This window comes from Zalophus californianus, chromosome 6 (assembly GCF_009762305.2).
Source record: "Zalophus californianus isolate mZalCal1 chromosome 6, mZalCal1.pri.v2, whole genome shotgun sequence".
Classification (NCBI taxonomy): domain Eukaryota; kingdom Metazoa; phylum Chordata; class Mammalia; order Carnivora; family Otariidae; genus Zalophus; species Zalophus californianus.
The window spans coordinates 1,342,212-1,348,127 of NC_045600.1; the positions used below are offsets into that span (position 1 = coordinate 1,342,212).

The following is a 5,916-nucleotide window of genomic DNA, read 5'->3' on the forward strand; positions in this document are numbered from 1 at the left end:
CACTGTAGAGGTGAAGTCAGAGGGCCCCACCCGACGTCCGGGGGCAGGTCCTGTCGTCTTGTGTGCCCAGGAGACGCATGATCCAGGTATTGGGGAGCCCACAGTTATAAATGAGGCCACTTAAAATTTCTCTAGTGGCCTTATTTGTTTTTTTTAATTAGTAACAATTATTCATGGACGCACTGCTTAGGGATTAAATAAAAACTGCTCACCACGGTTTCTTCATCGAGTGGGCTTTACTTTTCTTGTGTGACAAGCGGCGTAGTGTAGAGCAGGCAGCCTCCGAACTCTGCTTACAGGGCCTCGGAGCTTCCTGTCTTTCTGTCCAGCCATCCCGAATGAAGCTTTTGCCCTTCTGCTCATAGCCTCACGGTCACAAGATGACTGCTCCAGCTCCAGCATCACATCTGTCTCCAGGCAGGAGGAAGGTGCAGGACAGCGGACACAGGGAGTGCGAGAGGAAAGGAAGCCTGACACTTGGGTCTTCCCCTGTCCCTGCCGTGTCTGGGAAGCCCAGCCCAGCACGGTTCCCTCCGTGGCATTGGCCCAGACAGTGCCAGGGTCCCCTCCCACTCCCCTGCTCCCCGGGGAACCAAGACGCATGGACGCGGAGGAGGCCGGGGGCTGCCCTGACCGGGGAGGCCCGTGGGGTTAGTGGTGTCCGGCCCGTGGGTCAGAAGGACGTCCTGCATGATCACCATTATTTTTAAGGCAAGCACACTCTTCCTCTTTCTTTTAATTCACTCCTTTTAACATAAAAGAGCCCCCCACCCCTGGGATGACAGTCGATGCGCAGCTCCCCGCCCGCCGGCCAGCCGCTCTGTAATTAACACCGAGCCTGAGATGCTGGGGAGGCTGGCTGATTAGTTTTTTTATTAAAATAATGGCGCCTTCCAGGCAATCAGGGAGAATTGCGTGAAACTCAGCAGTTTCGCTGCTTATTTATGGCAACATCGAGCAGTGGACAGTCTCATTACCGTCTGTAAATACCCAGGGTCGTGTCCTTGATGGTAAAATGTTGCCTTCCTGGGGGGGGGCGTGGCTCAAGACTCTCAGGGACTATAAACGCCCTGGAAGTAATTACCATGTGCTTTCAAAGGGCTTTCGACAATCTTGACAATCTGGTTTGGGGCTGCTTGAGCCTCTTGGGGTCCCGCAGGCCTGGGGGACGTACAGGGCATGGCCAGGGCGACCAGAGAACGGGCACTGGGTCCACAGCTGGTAACAGGCCCCTTGGGGCTCTTGGAAGCAAGCAGCAGGTGTAACCATCTGTGAACTGGGCCCCTAGCTGGTGGACCACCCTGTCCCCCCAGCTGGCCACGGACGGAACCCCAGGTGCAGCAGATACACCTGCTTGGTGATGGAGCAGTGTGGGCACAGCGTCCCTCCGCCGTGGGCAGCTCAGGCCACCTGGGCATTCGGTGTCCCACTATCAGGGGTCTACAGCCCCCTTGGCCCGAGCCAGGTGCTGTTTCTCCAAATGAGGATGGTTATGTGCTGCCGAGGAGCCTCCCCCTGGGGCCACTGGTGGCAACCTACACGGAATTCCTGTCTGCCCCAACTGCAGACGTCCCTGCTCCTCAGAGACCATGCAAGGGGCCTGGGGGGCACTGGGGGGCCCTGCACGGTGAGTTTTTTCCTCTGCACCCCAAAGTTCCCTGTGCCTGCTGCCTCTTTCCTAGCAGCTGGGGGACAAGGAAGGATGTCCTGACAAGTCCTAGGCCACCAGACCCTCAGACACATAGCTCCACCGGGAGGTCACACCTCCTTGTGGGCTTACCTTCCATCCTCTGACAGGCCAGGCGCCATGTCCTGCCACATGGCCCGGGTCCCCGTGGAACAATCCAGACTTCTGTGGCCCACACTGGGGTACGTGCCTGAGTCGAGAGTGGGAAGAAGCTTCTGCCCAAATCCGCCCGCACACGGGGCAGCAGGTGCGTGGCTGGTTTCCCCACGCGGACCCCACATCGGGAGCAGCTGCTGCCGGATCCAGCCCTGCGTGACGTCGATGCCCATGTCCGTCTCTGATCCACACCAGGCATGCTTTGGCAGTAAGTGCATTCCTAGTCTTTGGGGGATGGTGCCTATTTGTCTAAATTCCTCCAGGAACGTGGTGAAAACTTTGGGGTTTGGCAGCAGGCAGAGCGCTGGGTCCCCACTGGGCTCCTCCTCAGTCCAGGGACAGGAGCCAACCGTTCTGCTGGGTGTTTTTCCAGTGACGCCCTCAGGATCCAGAGAGAGACATGAGAGGGCTAGAGGAGCACCCTGGAAGCACCTGAGGGGAGACGTCAGAACGCCATTTATTCCCAGGCCCCCTGAGCTCCCTCTCTGATTTGGGGACCACAGAGGCATTCAAAGCACCCTCTAAATCCTTGGGGGCCCATTCTTTGTGGATGGCTGCCCTGGCTCACATCAGAGACCCTCTGCGTCTGGGCACCCCAAAGTGGACATTGTAACTGGAGGAGTCACCTCTGAAAGGGGGCGGTGGCCACCGTCCCGGTGTCTGCTAGAGCTAAGACGTTTTCTAAGGCAGTCTCAGCGAGGATCGGGGTTAAGCCTCTAAGCCAGGAACTGGGATTGGAGCGTGTGTGTTTTCTTTCTTTGAAGCGCCCCGGTTCTGACAGCAGCTATCCAGCAACTGGAATCACCCGTGCCTCGGATGGCCCCCTGCCAGGGTCTGCTCAGCGCCCCACCCCGGTGGTCCGTGCCAGCTTCCTCCCGGCCATTGCAGGCGGGATCCGCACGCGCTGGGCAGGATCATTCCCCCCGCATGCCCACGAGGTGTGCATGGCCGGCCCCGACCCCTTCCGTGGCGGCTGCAATCCTCACACTGTGCACCGCGGCGCGATGCCCACACAGCTTCCCTGATCCCCTTCTCCCTCTCTCCCACTTGCCTCCCGCCCAGCTCGCCAAGTGGGGCATTGTGCGGAGTGTGGTTCAGCTACTGTATAGTGTCATGTGGCCCTGTGGCCTGGGGGCCATCCATGGATGCTCGCCCCTCGCCCCTCACATGACCACAGTCCCAGGAGGGCTGCTGCGGAGCCCCGAGCACATGCAAGTCCCTGATCTGACCCCCTGCCGTCTCCCCGGGGCCTTCCCCTTGTGTGCCGCTTGGCGAAGACCCCCCACGGGGCTGACCAAAACTCCACTCTTGGGTTCTACTGTACCAATCAGGCCCTAGCTTGGGAAGCGCAAGGTACTCTGCTCACGGACCCCAGGAATGGCCCCCGGTCCTGCCTCTGCCCCTGTGCCCTGCCTTGACCTTCCTGCATGGCTCCTGGAGGCGTGGGGCCCTTCCTCCAGGACCTGTGTGTCTAGACTTCTCGATTTCACTTTCTCTACGGCCTGTTGGCGAATGTGGCTCATCATCTGGCACCTGTGCCCCACTTAGCAGGTGTTAATGTAGCAAAGTGATAGCAGGGGTTCCTCCCAAATAGGTAGGAACGCAGGGGCCAGGGCAAGGACATAACAAGGAGTGGGGATCCCCATGGCTGTCTGATGTACCTTGCTGATGAACCAGTGTTGAGCCTTCATGGCTCCCGGGGCCCAGCTGAGTCACGTGCACAGCCCAGGCTGGCAGCGCCAAGCCCCTGTGCTTCTGAAATCATCTCGCACGAGGGTCCTGCCGGGTCGCCCGCCCCGGCCAGGCTGGCCTCCCGCAGGCTTCCCTGCGGCCCCTTCACACAGCCTTCTTCCTGGGCCACTGCTTCTCCTGGCCGGCTCCAGAGTTGAGAGAGGGTGTCTCAGTCCCTACCACTTACCGTGCACCTAGGACACTTGGGAGTGACAGGGGCTTCTAACAACTACGTGAGGGCCCCAGACGCACTGGGGACTGTTCTGGGCAGGCTGGGACGGATGGGCACTCTCCCTTCACCCACCATGTGGCAGGTGGCGTTAGCCAGCTGCCTGTTTTCCAGAGGAAGGACCCTGTTCTTGCTGGGTGCTGTGGACAGAGAAGGTTATCACAGAGCCTCCTGCTCAACCGTCTGTCTCCCTTTCTTGCAACCAAGGGCGCCACTCTCACAGCCCCGGGGGCGGTGGGGCGGTGAGCATTCCCCGAGAGAGAGATGACAGTCCCGGAGCCATGTCTCGATCACACATGCTTGTGCCCAGCAGGGAATGCAAGGGTGGGGCTGGGTCTCAAGGGTCATCCTGGCATCCAGGACACCAGCGGGCTCTGACCTCTCTCCCCCAGCATCCCTGCCCCCCCGGGGGCATCCTGGTTCCTGGGGTCTCCCTCCCCACATGACCGTCTGCCTCCACTGTGTTCCCAGGAGTCGGGGAGCCTCAGCACCTGCTTCACGCTGTCCCGGGTCCTTATGACCAGCGCCTGGGGCTGCCCAGCGCACGGGGTCCCAGCGCCTGGCTCAGACCCCCTCCTCTTCAGTGGAAACAGACGCTCTGGTTGCCAGGAAACGGTAGACAGTGTGGGTGGGGCTCTGGGGATTCCAGAACCCTGCTCACCGTGTCCTGGCTACTTGGTCACTGTCTCCCAGGGGACTGGGGACTCTTCTCTGCAGAGCACTCGGGGTGGAGCTGCAGGGAGCCCTGGTCCCAGGAGGGTGGGAGGGTGGCCTGGGGATGCCTGGAGAGGGAGCCAGCTGTGGGGGGCACCGAGTTTTACCGGGGAACCTCGGCCAGGATGAAACACCCGTCTTCTAGGCCCCAGCAGCCAGCGTGGCCATTTTGGCGAGTTTTGCCCAGTACAATGGGTCCGGGTGCTGCTTCTGAGGGCAGGGCCGGCCCCCCTGCTCCCTCACAGGCTGGATCTCCCAGAGGCTGAGCCTCCTCTGGGGGGAGACCAGCAGTGTCCAGGGTGCTGGGGGGCAAGGCAGGGAAGGCTTGTGCAGGGTCGGCTGGGGCCTGGCTCCCAGGGGCCCAGCGCTGTCCTCCTGGGGGGCTGGGTGTTTGCCCTGCCTCTCCTGCTTCACAGCTGCCCAGCTGCTCCGGGGAGGTCACTCCATGTCTGGCAGGGGCTGTGCCTACCCCGTAGAGCAGGCAATGTCTCTGGGTGGGGTTGTGAGCCTCGCAGTGGGAGGCACGGGTCTCCTGGTGGCGCACACGGGGAAGGTTGGGGGGTGGGAGAGGCGGGGGGTGGGGGGGAAGAGTGGTTCTGCCTTCCCTCCCGCGTGTCCCGGTGTCCTGGCCTTGGTGTGCTGCACCCCTGCAACCAGAGGACAGAGGTGAGGCCCGGGACCTGGTGCACACCTGGAGCTCTGCCCCGCCCAGGCGCTGACTTTGATGGAGAAATGTCAGGCTGTGGTCTCTCTGCTTTGGGTCTTTGTTCCCGATGCCTCCCTTATGTTTTAAGCACATTCGTGCTCTACGGGAACTTTGCAGCGTGAGTGTTCCCGAAGGCTCCATCTCCGGCCCTGCTCTTCCGATCCTGTCACAGAGCGTCAGGGCCACCAGAGGGGAAATTACAAGCTGCTCAGGCTGCCGCCGAAGCCTTGTCCCCAACTGTTCTTTCTTCCCGGCGGTGGTGACAGCCCCCGGGGAGGGCTCCTGTTCCAGCTGGGAATCACAGCCCCCAGGTCGTGCTCTGGCACCGAGGTGTGCGCCAGCCCCGCCTGCAGCAGCTTCCCGATGGTGAGTCAGAATAAATTAGCATGCTAACGAAGGAGAACATGCACAGGAACCATCTGGAACAAGGCAAGTTGTCATCAGAAGAGCCAAGTTCATTCCAAAGCCATACTTACTGCTTCAGACTCACGCTTTCCCCCTCCCACCAACTGAGCGTTGGGGTTTAGCGCCCCCCCCAGCCATGGCGGTGTCCCTATAGTCCAAGAGAGGGCACAAACATGGGGGGGCCTCTGAGATTGCCCAGTCTCACTGTCAAGGGGAGAGTCGTTCAGCAGGGGTGTGGGCCCCCTGGGGGGGTGGGCAGAGGGGGGGGGAGCTGCCTCCCCCTTGCGC

General features: G+C 61.1%; 1 long non-coding RNA gene across 1 annotated transcript; it reads right to left on the minus strand.

Moving 5' to 3' along the window:
- Positions 1–236: 236 nt before the first annotated feature.
- LOC113910301 lies at positions 237–4,394 on the minus strand. Its single transcript, XR_003515999.2, has 3 exons — positions 4,295–4,394; positions 1,781–2,275; positions 237–407 (listed from the first exon to the last, which is right to left on the minus strand). It is a non-coding gene; the product is annotated as an uncharacterized LOC113910301 (long non-coding RNA).
- Between the last annotated feature and the right edge of the window lie 1,522 nt (positions 4,395–5,916).